This window comes from Sarcophilus harrisii, chromosome 3 (assembly GCF_902635505.1).
Source record: "Sarcophilus harrisii chromosome 3, mSarHar1.11, whole genome shotgun sequence".
Taxonomy (NCBI): Eukaryota; Metazoa; Chordata; class Mammalia; order Dasyuromorphia; family Dasyuridae; genus Sarcophilus; species Sarcophilus harrisii.
In genome coordinates, this window is record NC_045428.1 from 169,581,113 (window position 1) to 169,598,217 (window position 17,105).

The 17,105-nt window shown below is 35.0% G+C and overlaps 1 protein-coding gene across 3 annotated transcripts in view; it reads right to left on the minus strand.

Moving 5' to 3' along the window:
* The window catches only part of LIMS1 (LIM zinc finger domain containing 1), a 208,607-nt gene that overhangs the window by 114,401 nt on the left and 77,101 nt on the right, over positions 1-17,105 (minus strand). Inside the window, exon 1 of one of the 3 annotated variants that reach the window (XM_031958781.1) lies at positions 8,193-9,329. The exons of the other annotated variants lie outside the window; for them this stretch is intronic. The gene's annotated coding sequence lies outside the window, so the exon portion shown is untranslated. Of the gene's footprint in view, positions 1-8,192; positions 9,330-17,105 lie in introns of those variants that run through there. 3 annotated transcript variants of the gene reach the window in all.

Genomic DNA, 17,105 nt, shown 5'->3' on the forward strand with positions numbered 1-17,105 from the left:
CTTTTTTTCTTTCTTTCCTTTCTTCCTTCCTTCTTTTTTCTTCTTAATAGTATTTTACTTCTTTCCAATTATATATAAAGATAGATTTTAACTTTCATTTTTATGAGATTTTAAGCTCCAAATTTTTCTTTCTCTATCTACAAGACACTAAGCAATCTAATATAGGTTTTACATGTACAATCATGTTAAACATATTCCCACATTAGTCATGTTGTTAAAGAAGACTCAGAACAAAAGGGGAAAACCACAAGAATGAAAAAAAAAAAAAAAAGGAAAAATAGTATGCTTCAACCTGCATTCAGAATACATAGTTCTTTGTCTGGATGTGGTTAGCATTTTCTATCACATGTCCCCAAGGCCTAATATTGTAGCTTCTCAAAATCCTTTACATATAATTATTGTTAAAACACTTAGGTAGTTCTTCTACAATTATGGCCTAGCACCATGTACTAGCTCATTAGACAGTCTCAAAGACAGTCTGATGTTTGTAGTACTGGTTTCAGTGAAGAGACCTAGGTTCAAATTCCAATTGTGACAATTATCTACTGATGTTACATGCTGTTACCATGGGCAAACTTCTCTGGGCTTTAGTTTCTTTACTATAAAACGGGGATAATAATATTTACAATAAATAGGGATGACACTAGCCATAGAATTGTAAGAAAGGAGCTTTTCAAACCTCAAACTGTTATGTAAACACGTTATTTTGTCTTTTTTTAACTGGTGACCCAAAGTTGTTGCTAGTATATGACTACTAAAACCCAGAGGTTGTTATACTCTCAGTAAGTATTACAAAATTGACTTTAAATTAATTTCATAATTTGACCTCACTCGGGGTAGGAGGAAAAGGGGGCAGACAAGGAAACTAGTTTTAATCACTGCTTCACTCCCACCTTTACTCATTTACATTGACGAGGACATGTCTGATACATAAATAAAAGATTCAATTCAATAAACATGTATTTAGCACATTTTTTTTGTTAGGAATTATAATACACACTAACAATATAAAGACAAAAATGCAAAGTTTCTGTCCTTAAGAAACCTACATTCTTTTGCACTGCACAAATGATAGCATCTATGATTATGTGTCTATTCATAGATCCAATCCTCAGATCAGATGGAAGGAGACCTTCAAGATCCCCACTATGGCCTTCTAGTCTACTCAAATCATTATCTTCCTGTGCAAATCCCATTCCATCTCTTTGTCTTTGTTCATAATATTATTTTTATCCAAATTGTCTACTCAACCCATCTCCCCACCCAACTCTGCTGAGGAAAATCTGTAATTTCTGACCTCATTCTTAAGACCAAGTTCAAAGCTCCATTTATCCATTTACTCATTTAGCAACTATTTAAGCAGTATCTTAAAAGAAATGCTAGATACTGAGATAATAAAAAGAAGGGAGTTAGAATAAGACACTGAACACCAATCAAAGACATTAGATCAACTTCTAAATCTGCAACTGATTTCTTGTAGTCTTCTTGGGAATCACTTTCCTTATGTGTAAAAAAATTAAGCAATTAATTAAATTAGATAATCTCTAAAGTTCCTGGAAGATCTAACAGACTATAATTTTAAGGTCATTTCTATTACCTTATATTAGTACATATTATTTTATAGTTATTCTCTAACTGGTTAGTGTATGAATGATTTCTTTTCCCAATTCAGGACTTGACTTTTTAAGACATTTTAGTGCCTAATATGTATGCAGAAAGTGCTTAATAAATGGTTAGTGAATAAATAAATACTTGGCTTAAAAAAACAAAATAAAATGGAATGTCACTTTTTATCATTATCATTCCATTTATATAACTAAATTTTATAAAGGGGTGTGTGTGTGTGTGTGTGTGTATTAGCTAAGTGGAGTGCTAGACCTCAAGTCAATTAGACTCATTTTACTGAATTCAAGTTTAGCCTCAGACATTTACTTGCTATGTGACCCTGGACAAGTCACTTAACCCTATTTGTGCTAGTTTATTCATCTATAAATAAACAAGAGAAGGAAATGGCAAACCACTCAAATATCTCTGCCAGGAAAACCCCAGATGGGGTTATGAATAGTAAACCATCACTGAAACTTCTGAATACCACCATATATACACACTGAAATTTCTGAAAACACACACACACACACACACACACACACACACACACACAATTTCATTTGATTCTTACAATTCAATGAAGTATGTACAAGTCCCTAATTTCCAGAAGAAATAGTAGCTCTGAAAGGGTTTGGGATTGCCCTAAGGTCATTCAGTGGAAGAAGTGGTAGGACTGGAACTTAGATTTTCTAATTCCAGGTCCCAGTGTTCCAGTGTTCTTTGTTGTTCTTGCTTGTGTTTCTCTGGATCTGACAATTAGTGAAGAAAAGGTAGTGATCTGGTGATTATATAGGAATTACTGAACTGCTTGGTAGCTTAAAGCAGCTTTATAAATGAGGTCTCTCTGGAAAATTTGCTGGTTTCATATTCCCTCTTGCTAGTCACATGTGGGATTGTCAACCCCAATGACTAAATTATTCCTTAAGCATTTTTTTCCTTCCTCATTCATTTTCCAACTTTTAAAATTGTGATTCATGAACCTATATGGGGTCTTGAAATTATATATCAGTAAATGTTTGATTTGTATACCTATTTTATATACTTACATATCCAGAGTCATGTAAAAATATTTTGAGTGAAAAAGGATTGTGAATAGAAAAAGTTTAAGTCCTGATGTTCTGGTGCTGAATCTGAATATCCCATGGGATGGCTGAAGGTGCACAAGATTTGGAGTCACCTAATTTGTTCATTTAATTGCTATGTAATTTTACTTTTCTTTACTTCAATTTCCTCATCTGCCAAATGAAGATAATCCTTCAACCACCTGATTCATAAAATTATGAAAAAAGTACTTTAGACATGTGAATTATTATCTAGTGGAAAGTATGTATGATCAAGTGTTGAGAATGATTATCATTATTATAAGGCAACAATGATGAAAAGCTTTGGTAGTTTAAAAAATAGAAAAAAAAATAAGCCAGCTGAACAGACTAGTCATGCAAGAATTAGAAAGACAGGAACTCAAAATCTAGCATTTATAAACCCAACTAAGAAAAGGAACTACTTGGAGAAAGATACTCTTTCTAAGTTTTGGTCAATATTCTACAACATGCAACAATCAATTAATTAGTAAATACTTGTTTTTCAGTCATGTTTGGCTCTTCATGACTCCCATTTGGGATATTCTTGGCAAAGACACTAAACTGATTTGTCATTTCCTCTTCCAGATAATTTTACAGATGAGAAAAATGAAGCAAATACTGTTTAAGTGACTTATCCAAGGTCACCCAGCTGCTAAGTGTCTGAGGCCAGATTTGAACTCAGAAAGAGAAGTATTTTTGACTCTAGGCCCAGTACTCTTTCCACCGTGCCTTAAGTTGTAAAGGGCTGAAAGTCTGAATAGGTGCACTGGAATCAGACAACTGAGCACTTAAGGCTAATTATCTATTGAACAATGACTTTATTAGCATATGCTTGGAAAATGGCCCTTCCCATTATTCTGTGCTAGCTCAAGACAGATAATTGTAGGAGGGATTAGGGAGTGGAGTGACAAGCCAGAGTCACTTTGGAGGAGAAGGAGGAAGAGAACAAAGGTAGTGGAGAGCTCCTGGAGTTTTTGTCCATATCCTTTACTTCTTCTACTAAAGACCAAGGACTTTTTCTGATCCTGACTCTGGCTGATCCTGAAATCAACAGGGAACTGACCCAGACTTCACATTAAGTGCCTATTATGTGAACGAAGTGAGCTGCAAAAGCTGTTTCACAAGATGGAGACAGTTGTAAAAATTGAGTGAAGGTCAGCTGAGCCCCAGGGACAGGTTTTTAACCCAGACATCTTGTGGTTTACAAGGAGTGGGACCTTTTCTTTGTAAGACTAAATTAGGGCATCTTGACATTGAAACTTCCATATAAGGTAATTTAGTAACCCTGAAGATGTGGTTGGCTTGAAAGTTTTTCCTCATTTATGACTTAGAATGTGAGGTCATTTGTCCTTTGGATAATCATGGCAAAGATCCAGACTATAGGAAGTATTATCCCAGATTCCTATATAATTCTTGTCTGTTAAGTGGACCTCTCCTTTCCTTGCCTAACTGCTTGTGGGGAGGGAGACTCCCTTTCTTGTGAGACTGTAATAAAATTCCTTTCTGCTTTTACTTTGAGAAATATCCTTAATTTATTTGAGCCAGTGGAATTTGTCCCAAACATATGTGCTAAGCACTGTGCTAATCAGACAAAATTTTGATATTGATTTGGTTATTCAATCATAATTAATGACTACAAAAACATTCAATGATTGAACTGAATAAAAAAAAAAGGGAGATCTGGAAATGATTTTTTCCTACTACATATCAAATTCAATCAATTTTTCTTCCTTCTTTCCTTCCTTTGAGGTACTAAGAGTAAAGATAAAGTGGTAAAGCAGAAAAGCAATGCTGGAGAAAATTAGAGTCCTTGAAAAAAGCCTAGCAATTGCAACCCTGCCCTCTCCCTCTCCCTTTTCCTCTCCCTGTCCCTGTCCCTCTCCCTCTCTCTCAATAAAGTTAGTGGCCTTAAAAAAACATGCTTTTCCTTTCTCAGATTAAAAGACTAGAAAATTCAATTCTGAGAGAGCTTGATTCAAAATATTTAAGGAAAAAAAAGTATATAGTGAATTTTTAATTTAACTCCCTAAGTGTATTTTAGAAACCCTACAAAAATATTCTCTAGCAGTTCTCTAAACTTATAAATTACAAGATGCTGATCTGCATGGGCAGAAGATACTCCTAACCAGGAGCTCAAGACCAATCTATAAAAGTAGGGGAGGGGAGGCGAGGCAGAAGGATGTGGGAAGCAGGATGGGAATGTATTATTATTATTTTTTTAAGATTACAAGGATCATAGCTGCAGGAGGCTTAAAAGTCATTTAAGGCCAAGTCCTTCATTTTACAGAAAAAGGAACTGAAGATCTGATATGGCTGAGTTATTTAAGTTCAAAGATAATAAGACCTGTGACTCCAAATTTAATGCTCTTTCCACTATACCACACAGTTTCTGCTAACTATCTCCTAGGGATTGGTGGGGAGAAGCAAATATTTCTTCTGCTAAAATTGTCTTTATATAGAATCTTATTTGCTGTAGATCTAGGATGTCATCAGTAAGGTATTCCCTCTAACAATATGGATGCCTTCTCATTCTGTCTGATTCTTATCTCTTCAAAAATCTTCCAAAGAAGGTTGCTCAACACATCAGAGGCTCTTTTTTCTTTTCTTCCTTCTTTCCTTCCTTTCTTTCAAATATTTCACCAGTGTCAATGAAAGATTCTGGTATGTGCAACTGTTTTTGTTTTGTTTTTTAAAACATTTCTTACTCCTCTGGCTAAAGAAGCTGTCCATTTCCTTTTCTGATCCTAAATGTTCATGATGAAACAGGCCCTAAATATAGGAATTTAAATCAAAACTTCCAATGATTTCTTAGGGACACTTCAAGCTCTAAGAGTCATTGGTTCTTCTTCCACTCCTAGAGGCTAAAGCTGTGACAGAAATATTCCTATCCAAGTTACTGCAAAGCAGGCTGGGATATTATCATTGACTTTCTTTTTCTCTTTTGAACCTCAGAGTCTCCCTTTGTAAAAAGAAGCTCTGCATGAGATACTTCCATATTGGTAACTAGGTGCAGAGAGCCAGACTGAATGAAAAAATTAAGAGAATAAATGGCATACAGATGGATGGGCAGCACAGAGCCATCAACAGAGTGGAGGTAGGAATGGATGACTACAACAGTGACAAGGTGTAAAAAGAATCTTCTGCTTTCCTATCCTCCCAGTTCTCTGTTAATCCTGTACACAGCACATGAACTGGTAGTAACTTCCCCCCATCATTTATTAAAGTTAGACTTTAAATTTTAGCCTACAAGCTTCCAACGTTTAAATACCAGCTAATGATTCCATCAGCCAGTGCTAGAATTTACTTTGTAATATTCCAGGAAGCCTTTGTAAATAAATAAATCATGATTAAACATTAGTAAGAAGATAGAACTGAAAAGATCTTTTTGTTCTCCTGAACTCTCTCCTCCTTCACATCCCCCCTCCGCCTCCCCCCCCCCCCACACACATTGTCTCCCTGTAAAGAAGAGATAAACATTTCTACCTTGGGGTACACATAGATTTTTGCTACTGCATAACTCTTACAGGCATTAATTAGTATTACCCCAGGTCTATACCTACAAGTATACCTGTGTGGAATAAGAATATTTTTAAAGTTCCCTGCATAGAGTATTTTCTGGATCATGTAATTTAAACATACAAAGAGAATTCACATTTACACTGTGCTTTTAAAATTTATAAAGTGTTTTCCTCATACCTCTTATTAATAAGAGGTAGGTAATGAAAATACTGTTTTATAGATAAAGAAATTTAGGTTCAAAAAAGTGAACTTGTCCAGCGTCACAAAGTGATTGTCAAAGCTGGGATCTGAATCCAAGATTCTTCTAACTCCAAATCTGACATTCTCTACTACACTTTGCTGCCTTGCAGTGAATCATGGAGTACTTCTGAAATGCATATAGAAACCTTAGAATACCTCAGAAATTGGAAAAAACCTTAGAAGTCAATTAGTCCAAACCATATTTGTGTAAGAATCTTTTTGACAATAAGTATGACAAGTCATTGTTGAATCTTTCTGCATGAAGACCTCCAGTAGCCCCATATGTCCTTCAGACAGGCAGCCTACACCACCTTTGGACAGCTCTAATTGTTGGAAAAATTTTCCAGCAAAAACTTACTACTTGGAAACTTCTACTGCTACTCCTTCCAAGGTTCTGCTACTAAAGTCAAGCAGAATGAATCTATTTTTCTTTCACAGCCTTTAAAATACTTGAGGACAAGGATCATATCCTCCCTAAGTATTCTCTTTTTCTCAGTTTTTTTAGTGATCCTCCTAAGACATGGAGTCTAGCCCCTCTCATAATCCAAACTTGCCTCCTTTACAATTTGTCAGTTTTCCTAAAACACAATGTCCAGAACTTAATAATCCATATTCAGTCTAACATGCCAAGATACAAATCTAACTATTACCTTGCTCTGGGCACTATGCTCTTATTTAATAAAGCCTAAAATCTGGTTAGGTTTTTTTGCAGCTGCCATAGCAAAATGTTGACTCTTATTGCTCATAAAATGCTCAGCCAGATCCCTTCCATGTGAACTATTGTCTCTCATGCATCCTCATCTTGTAATTGTATATAGCTAAAATTTAAAAATCAACTTGAAGGCCATTATTTTTCTCCCCTATTAAATTTCATCTGATTAGATTGAGCAGTTAGATAGAACAGTGGTTAAAGTGCTGGGCTTGAAGTCAAGAAGACTCGACCAGCTTATCAGTCTTAGGTGCTTATTAGCTGTGTGACCCTGGACAACTTTTCTTTCCTCAGTTTACCTTATAAGTATTTACTAATAAGTAAAATGAGTTAGAAGAAAAAAAAAATGGCAAACCACTCCACTATCTCTGTCAATAAAACTCCAAATGGGGTCATCAGATATTACTGAAAAATGATTGAACAACAATAAAAGATTCTGTCTTATCATCTAATTACTGATTTCGGGGGGATATTGCTTCTGTCATCCAATACATGATTCTAACATATCCACTAAACCTCCCAGCTTTGCTCTTGAGCATATTACAAATTAGGGAAAGTCATAAGATAACAAACAAAAATCCTAATTGGTAATAGTTACTTTCCTCAAGTCATATTTGAAATATTCAATGAATAGTTGTAACAATAAATAGTAACAGTTATTCTGTTCGGGGTATATTAGGATGATCACAGGACATTATGTATTCTATGATTACTATTTCTTCTGGCAAAAAAGTATACTATTTCAAAATGTCCTGTCTTGAAATTAGCACAAGACAAAACTATTTTTATGTGTTTAATATATAAAAGCACACATAAAAGGTTAGAATAGGAGCCATATAAAAGAAACACTATTTAAAGAAACACCAAGACTCCTCACTCATGTCCCATTTAGACTCTTCTACAGTTCAATTCAGAGAAATTAACACTCACAATTCTTTGTGCATCATTCTCTCAAACTTTACATATTTTCATTCTAAAGCACTCTAAAAGCATATCATTCTTATTTCAGCCAATTCCCATTTTATATACTTTACCTAGTTTGCTTTTCCTTCTCCCTTTTGCAGATCCAGCAGAGAACCTCCTTTTTAGCAATTCTATTCTTTTAAAAATTCACTTATTGGACCTTTTAAAGTCAAACTTATATTTCAGTGAGTTATCTTTAACAGCTATTTCCTATATACTGCATAGTACTTCCTCCTCTCAATCTTGTCTCTGTAGTCTTCAACTATATTTAAACCAATGAAACCAAGTTGGGTTTTCTCCCTCGTATTCAAAGATACCATGTGACATGGTGTGTTGCATGATAACCCTACACTTCTGAAGGAACATGACAACACCCTAAAATGTTGTCATAGATCATATCCTGTTGTGCTATTACCAGAGTTCTATTAGCAAGAGAAGAAAATTAGTCAAAAATTAATCAATTATGAGCTGGCACATCCCTATGTCATAAATGAGTGCTAACCTGTTAGAATCCACAAAGGTATGTATCCTCTCCTTCCCTTCAAAAAAGTATGTTACCATTACTGAGCCAGACAAAAATAATGTCAAAATTCACTTGGAAAAAATAAAGAAAAAAGTATGAATGAAGTATGTAGCATTTCTAAGCCTCCAAGTAAAAACTATTTAATAGTAGTTTAAAATTATAAGGTTTTATATAAAAAATACAAAGATCAGTTTTAAAAAGGGAGACAGAGAATAAATGATAATGGGTCAGAAACAATGGAACTCAATCCAGTGTTTGATACGCTAGAAAATATAAACTATTTGTCAGTCAATAAACATTTATCAGAAATCTTTATTTAATAAGAACTGTTATGAAAACTGGAAAACGGTGTGGCAAAAATTAGGTTTAGGTCAACATCTTATCCCACAATCAATTCTAAATGGATATTCATATCATCAAAACATAACATCATCAAAGAACTGAAGAAAAATAGTCAGAGGTATCTTTCACAAATTGATAGAAGGACTAAACAACAGATAGATCACAAAAGACCAAATAAAGAACCTCATTTGAATAAAATTGAAGCATTTCTGCTCAGAGAAAAGGAATACAAACAGGATAAAAAGAGAACTTGTAGGGGGCATGTCATTGTATTAAATCTCTGGCAAATGGCAGATAACCAAAATATATAAAGAATTAACACAAACAACAAACATATCCCATTGGATAAAAAATTGGCAAATAAATACAGTTGCCTAAAGAATTGCATACTATTAATTATATTAAAGATAGTTCTCTTAATAAAAGAAATCCAAATTAATACAATTCTGAGATTTGATTTCACACACAGAAAACTGGCAAAGATGACAAAAAAAAAAAAAAGAGAGAGAGAACAGTTAATGTAGTGTTATAGGAAGAAAGACATGTTAATACACTAATCATAGAATTATACCAAGTAATGGTTTCTCATCTAATTAAGATAAATATGTAAAATAGTTTTGGTATAGTAGATAGAGTACCAACCCTGGAATCAGGAGGATCTGAGTTCATATCTGATCTCAGCCACTTAATAATACCTACTGTGTGACCCTAGGCTAATCACTTAATCCCAATTGCCTCAAAACAAAAATGCTATTTGAAATGATAATCTTTTTTTTTTTTAGTTGACTAAAACATCCATCTCCTTTGACCCAGATATTCCACATAAACCTCAAAGTAGACAAAGATAAAAGTTTCTAAACCTATCAAAATATCCATTGCAGCATTTTTTATGATAGCAAAGAATAAGCACCATGAATTTAATAGAATAATTATTATGTTGTAAGAAATAACAAATAGGAACAATGTTGAGAAACAAAGTCAGTCTTTGACTTGTCCTTCACTCATGACAGAGGTGGGAGACAATGGATATAGATGATTGCTTGTGCCAATGTAATGCCCTAAATAAAATTATTATACCCCCCCCCCCCCCCTCCCTTGCCATTAGGATTGGGAGAATTTAGTCAATAAAGAAGCCTAGACATACCATTGAGTCATAAAACTCCAGGAGTCTTATTTCAAAACTTGCTGGGATAATTCCTCCTCCATTTGAATACTGCCCCTGGCTGCTGTCTCCAGCTCTTGATCTTATCTTGACCTGTCAGGACTAAATTATGATTCTTTCCTAGAATTATGGCGAATTATGGTTTCTCAGCTCCCTCAATGTCCTCGCTCCCCCTTATCTGCCTTTATTTCCCCTATAAGATTGTAACTATATAAGTTCCCTGCCTTAGGTGCTAGCTGTTGAATGCTTTGGACAAGGGTCCCATATAGCCCACTAGCCTAAAACAGCAGCTAGTCTAAACTCTCCACAATTAAAATATTAAAAACTAATCTCTGTCTTGCCTCAGTTTCTCTAGCATTACATCAATAAATAGTAAATGTATGGGTTGGTTTTCCTGAATTTTTTCTTTCTTTCTTTTTTAGTCTTGCTATAAAAGAAGGTTACTTGGATGGGGGAAGGAAAAAGGATCTATTCAGAAATAAATGTGATCTATAAGCAAAAGGCATCAATAAAAGAGGGAAAAGGCTATAGAACTTTTTGTGGTAGCAAAGAACTAGAAATAAGAATAGAAGGACAAACTGCTAGTTTATCAGTTTAAAAGGCTTCAGAGAATATACCTTAAATGTTTTGTCCAGTGAGACTCTTATGAGACATCTGTTCAGTGTCCCCTAAGTCTCATGATTAAATTAACAATGTACTTCCTATGTGCCAGGCATAAATAGAAGAAATCAAGAGAGGAAATGAAGGAAGACAACACAAACCAGAGCTGAGATGGACTATGTATGGCAGTATCATCGAGAAATGGCCCAAAAGTACTATGAAGTCCTCATTCCAGGCAAGAGCTTGCCTATGACAGAATTTGCCCCATGGGCCAGTCTTTAACGTCTGTATGTTAAGTGCCTTAAAAATCATATTTAACAAGTCAGTATAATGCTGTCCAGGTTTATTAAAATATTCCAGGTTCAGCTAAGACACTAGTCTCCCTCTCACTTAGAAGTGGGAACTTAACGTTTCAAAACCTTTCAATCTCTCCCTTAAATACATTTGACAGATACCATGAAAAGAAAAATGATGCCCGTTTCTCCATAGACCTTTGCACAAGAATGCCTGAATGGGAAAACCTCCTGGGACTCCTCAATGCCAAATTTCCAATGAAGGATCAAGGATTCTTTGGTTAAGGCCACAAGAAAACCTCATAAGTAATTAATTCTCCTCCCTATAAATGCTGATTCCCTTGATCTGTTTCACTTTGAATATAACAGGGAAATTCTATAATACCTCTTAGTATTACAGTGGTATCTTTTTCATTCAATTTTATTTTATTATCAGGTCTCATTTCCTCTTTCCAAAGTCCCCTGTCCTCATAAAAAGCAAGAGAAATTAAAGTTTTACAATCATGGTTGTAACACAAGTTGGCAAAACAAATGTCCAGCACTGGGAAGTTGTAATTAGCCATCCCCATAGTACTGATCAGAATTCCAAAGTCTTTCGAAGTTGCTCTTAGAGTGGTATTCTTTTTAAAATAGTATTTTATTTTTCCAAATATATTCAAAGATAGTTTCAACATTCACCTCTTTTGCAAAACTTTGTGTTCCAAATTTTTCTTCCTCTCTCTCCTTCCATCTCCCCAAGATAGCAAACAATTTCATATAGATTAAACATGTGCAATTTAGAGTAGTGTTTTTATGAGTAAATATTGCATTGCTTAAAGATCATAGCATGTAATAACTGGAAGCAATCACCTGGTTCAATATTTTTTATTTCACACATTAGGAAACCCAGAGAAGGAAAATGAATGGGTCAATGTTACATAAGTAGGTAAGTAATAGGAAAAGAACTTAGAATTCACTATTCTGGACTTGCTTGCAGTGAATGATGTTACCATTTAGGAAATTATTGCTAGACCTAAGACATGTTTTTCTCCCAGGTTCAACTTTACCTTCCTTTTACTAGAGATACATCATCATTCACTAATATACATGGGGGAAATGGTTCAATTTTCCATTGGAAGAGAATGAACATATGCCTTGGTTCTATGCCATTTTAGCAATTTTTACAGCTACTTCTCTTTGTTCTGAAATGTGATAAATTCTTTTGAATAGCCTGAGATGAAGAAATACACAAGTAAACCAAGTTAAGGCTAAAAAAGACAGGAACACAAAAAGGATATGTGCTTATATTTGAAAAGGAAAATCTCATGAGGAAGTTACCTCTACAAAGAAACCAGCCCCTTCTCTACAACTTACATTCTTTAAAAAATTTTTAATAGTATTTTATTTTCCAAATACATGCAAAGATAGTTTTCAACATGCATTTTTGCAAAATTTTGTGTTCCAAATTTTTCTCCTCCCCCCTTCCCTTCTTCCTAAAATAGCAAACACATCTCCCTGATGTAGATTAAATATGTGCAATTCTTTTAAACATACTTCCATATTTGTCTTGTTGTACAAAATCAGATCAAAAGAAAAAAAAAAAACAAGCAAACAAACAAAAAAGGTGAAAACACTGTTCTTTGATCCACATTCAGTCTCCATAGTTCTTTCTCTGGATGTGAATGGCTATTTACATCACAAATCTTGAATCACTTATTGTTGAAAAGAGCCAAGTCCATCATAATTGATCATCACATAATCTTGTAACTGTGTACAGTGTTCTTCTGATTCTGTTCACTTTACTCAGCATCAGCTCATGTAAGTCTTAACAATAACGTTCTATTATATTCATATACTATAATTTATTCAACCATTCCCCAATTGATGGGCATCCACTCAATTTCCAGTTCTTTGCCACAACAAAAAGGGCTGCTACAAACATTTTTGCAATTTTGCAAAAGAGGGAAAAGGGTTCCCCCCTCTTTTATGATCTCTTTGAGATACAGAACTAGAAGAGGGAATATTAAAGAATATGCACAGTTTGATAGCCCTTTGGACATGGTTCCAAATTGCTTTTCAAAATGTTTGGATCATTTCACAATTCCACCAACAATGTATTAGTGTCCCAGTTTTCCCACATCCCCTCCAACATTTACCATTTTCTTTTTCTGTTATTTCAGCCAATCTTAGCCAATCTAAATGGTACCTCAGAGTACAACTTACATCCTTAAATACTCTACTCTAGCAACTGAGAGTTTAAGTGACAAGTAGGATGTGCCTAAGAAAATGTATTTTTGTAGTGTGTAGTTGCTTAATTGTGTCCGACTCTTCATGACCTATTTTGAGGTTTCCTTGGCAAAAATACTGGAGTGGTTTGCCATTTCCTTCTCCAGCTCATTTTACAGATAAGGAAACTGAGGCAAACAGGGTTAAGTGGTTTGTCTAGGGTCACACAGATAGAAAATATCTAAAATTGAATTTAAATTCAGGTCCCCCTGACTCCAAGGCTGGCACTGTGGCTCCTAGCTATCCCATTTTATTCTATACACAAGAAAATGGGACACAAAGAAGAAAGATGACAGCATTAGTAAGATAGCTAGGGTTAGAATTTGGATTCTCTAGAATTTTTCTGCAGAGAACATTAAAACTGAGAGTAAGAAGACCTGGATTCTACTTCTGTGAGTTATTCACTTATTTAGGTCTCAAATTTACACACAGAATTAGAGGATAGGGCAGACGACATAATCTGGAGAACCCCTTCCAGCTCTAACATTTTATGAGAATGATGACTAGAGTAGAATATAATTATTATGTGCAGAAAAAAGACCACATGTATCACTCTTTCATTTCATATATCACTCTTTCACGTTCAGCTACAAGGGAATGAGTTTAGGGTTCTCACTTAATATTCAAACCAGCTAAAAAAGAACTTAAAAATCAATGTGTTTATTTTGCACTTGAAGATGTGTGTGTGTGTGTGCGCACACACATACACATATGTGTTTGTTCCCTCTTTTGGAAGGGGAATGCAGAGTGATGAGCAGGGAAAAAAAACGAGGTAAGGATGCATATATTAGGAAGTTGGAGATAAAAAGCTATTTGTAGGAAAGCTGCAGGCTCTCTCGGGGATAGCCTTAGGTTCCATAGCCATTCATAAAGAGTTGATAGTCTATCTACCTCAGGGAGAAACAAAGCAGTCCAGCAACATTCCAAGTTGCAGTCTCCAGGATATGGAATTCTCTCTCGAGGAAAGTTTCTGAATTTGTTCCTTTAGCTAAAATCTTAATAAGTGGGTAGTTCATGTGAAAGAAAAATCTAAAGTCCAAAGAAGTATGTGCTCTCCTTAAAATAAAACTACTAGGAATTTACTTCAGATCCAAACTCAAAATACTTATTAGCTATATGACCCTGAACAAGTCACATAATTCTGTTTGCTTCAGTTTCCTCATCTGTAAAATGAGCTAAAAAGGAAATGGCAAACCATTCCAATATTTTGGCAAAGAAAGGGTCACAAAGAATTGGACAGGGGCAATTAGATGGCACAGAGGATAGAGCACTAACCCTGGAGTCAGGAGAACCTGAGTTCAAATCCATTCTCAGACACTTAACACTTCCTAGCTATGTGACCTTGGGAAGTTAATCCCAATTGCCTCAAACAAAACAAAACAAAACAAAACAAAACAAAGAATTGGACATGACTGAAACAAATGAACAACAAGAACACAGGAAGACATATACGTTGATGAAGAGGAAAAGAATTAGGACCAGGAAAACAATACATAGAGACTACAACAAGGTAAATAGGAAAAACAATGGCAAAAATAAAACAGGAAATTGGAGACTGTATAATTATAATGACCAAGGTTAATCTTGGTCAAGAGAAGTAATGACAGAATGTACTTCTTTTTCCCTACTGAGGGAGAAATGTGAAATAATGCATATACACAATTAGAATTAGTTGATGGCTAATTTTGCTAAACTGATTAACCCCCCTCTTTCTCTTTTATTTTTTGTTATAAGAAAAGACTTTCTTGGTAGGGGTGTATGTGTGTGTGATGGGAGAAATATACTTGGTAATGAAGATGATGTAAAGACAAAGGATATAAATAAATATTTTTAAAAATCTACTCCTGAAAGCACAAAAAATGCTCTTCAGAGATCTTTCTTGCTTTATTCCAGCAGATGGAACCAGAGATCTGTGAACCTCTTTCCTTTATCCTGTTATTTAAACACATTTCCAAGATATGTTTCAAAGGCTTGGGAAAGGAGCCAACCTTATTTTACCCACAAATTTTAGTGCCATTTTTTTCTCTTTACAAGAAAAAGTGTTCCACAAACACAAAAAAATCAAATTAAATATATTTTATACATTGTTATCTAAATGGATATATATCTATTATTTCTAAGTTGTCTGATTTCATTTATATTTGGGAATCTCTCCCTCTTAGATCCTTTCTTAATCTGAACTAATTCCTTCCCCTTTGAAATAAATAATAGTCCCCTGAAATCAGTCACGTTCATTCAATTTCTCCACCCCCAATATCTAATAAGTCTAACTGCTATGGAACACCATCTCTAATAATAAATGGATTTTATATAGGCATCTAGATAGTGGGCCTGGAGTGAGGAAAAAGAGTTCAAAAGCAGGTTCAGACACTTACTGTGTGATCCTGGGCAAGGTCACTTAAGCTCTGTTTGACTTAGTCTTCTCAATTGTAAAAATAAGGATAATAATTGCATTTAGCTCCAAAGATTTTGTGATAATTAAATGGGATAATTGTAAAGAGCTTAACACAATACCTGGCACATAGTAAGTGTTCTATAAATGTTAGCAGCTACTGCTCTCCTACTACTTTTACTACCCACCAACCTATCTAAACTCATTTTCCTTTACCCTAATACTTGTTCACCCTCTTTTCATTCTTTTTGTATAATGTTTACAGGCCAATACCTTCAAAAATGTCACTCTCCAGCCTTTAAATAGTTCAATGTCATTTCTTATGTGTCCCACATCTAAAACAAGTCTCTTTCCATTTCTCTCTCTCTCATGCTTTCATAAGCATTGCTTCCTTTAGTCAGTCATATCTAAGATTCTGATCTTTTGATTATATACTGCTTTTGTTTACAATCTACTTGCCCTATCAACTTTAAAATAGTCAAAATAGAACAATTAAAGAATAAAAACAAGCAAACAAAGACCACAGGGGAATAAGTTTCCCGTTAAAAGACATTTGAAATGAATTAATTACTACTTTTGGGCACTAAATTTGGTTCCAAGTTTCTTGGCTGCTAAAGTAAAAAGGGAAATGAATTGGTTACATAGTATTCATTGTCTGATAAGAGTATTCGCATTCATAAGCATACATTTTTTCCTGGAAATGAAACACAGTGGGAATTTAATACATGAGTCCTTGCATAAAATACTCTGGGATAATGTTGCTGATAATATCTCCAACTACAGATTTTTAAAAGGCACGGAAATATTACTCAAATGGACAATTCTTGTTATTGATTCCCTATAAACGTGGAGGACATAACATTAAACATAAGTCTGTGAAGGTGCTTCCGGGAGAGAGGTGGGAAGACTGCCAAGCATCCTTTGAACCAGCTAGCACATGGAAGCCATGTGCTCGTCATGATACCAGTCTCTCTCTTGAATGTAATGCCAGAGAAACTGAGGCAAGATAGAGAAAATTTTAATATTTTATTTGAAAGGGAGAGATTTACTGGGATCAAATGGATCCATGGTTTGGTCTGAGGCTGAATGAGACTATCGTCTCCAAGAATCCAGCAAACAATGTGAGTTCTCACTGACATAGATACATGTGGCTCAGATACAGGGGGTAGACCGAAGTGGGGGCGGAGTCAGGGTGCTGAGAGTGAGAAGGAGACTCTGACAGGGTGGGGTGAGCCACGGATGGGAATGACCTAATGGGGGGAGGTACCCCGAGATGGGGAGAGGCATCTTGATAAGACGGTATCTGATATTCAGATAGCTTGGGATGGAGAGAGGCATTCTGATATTCTAAAACATAAGATCTTTTATCCTTATCAAATATTCTGATAAAAGGGAGGGGAGGTTTTA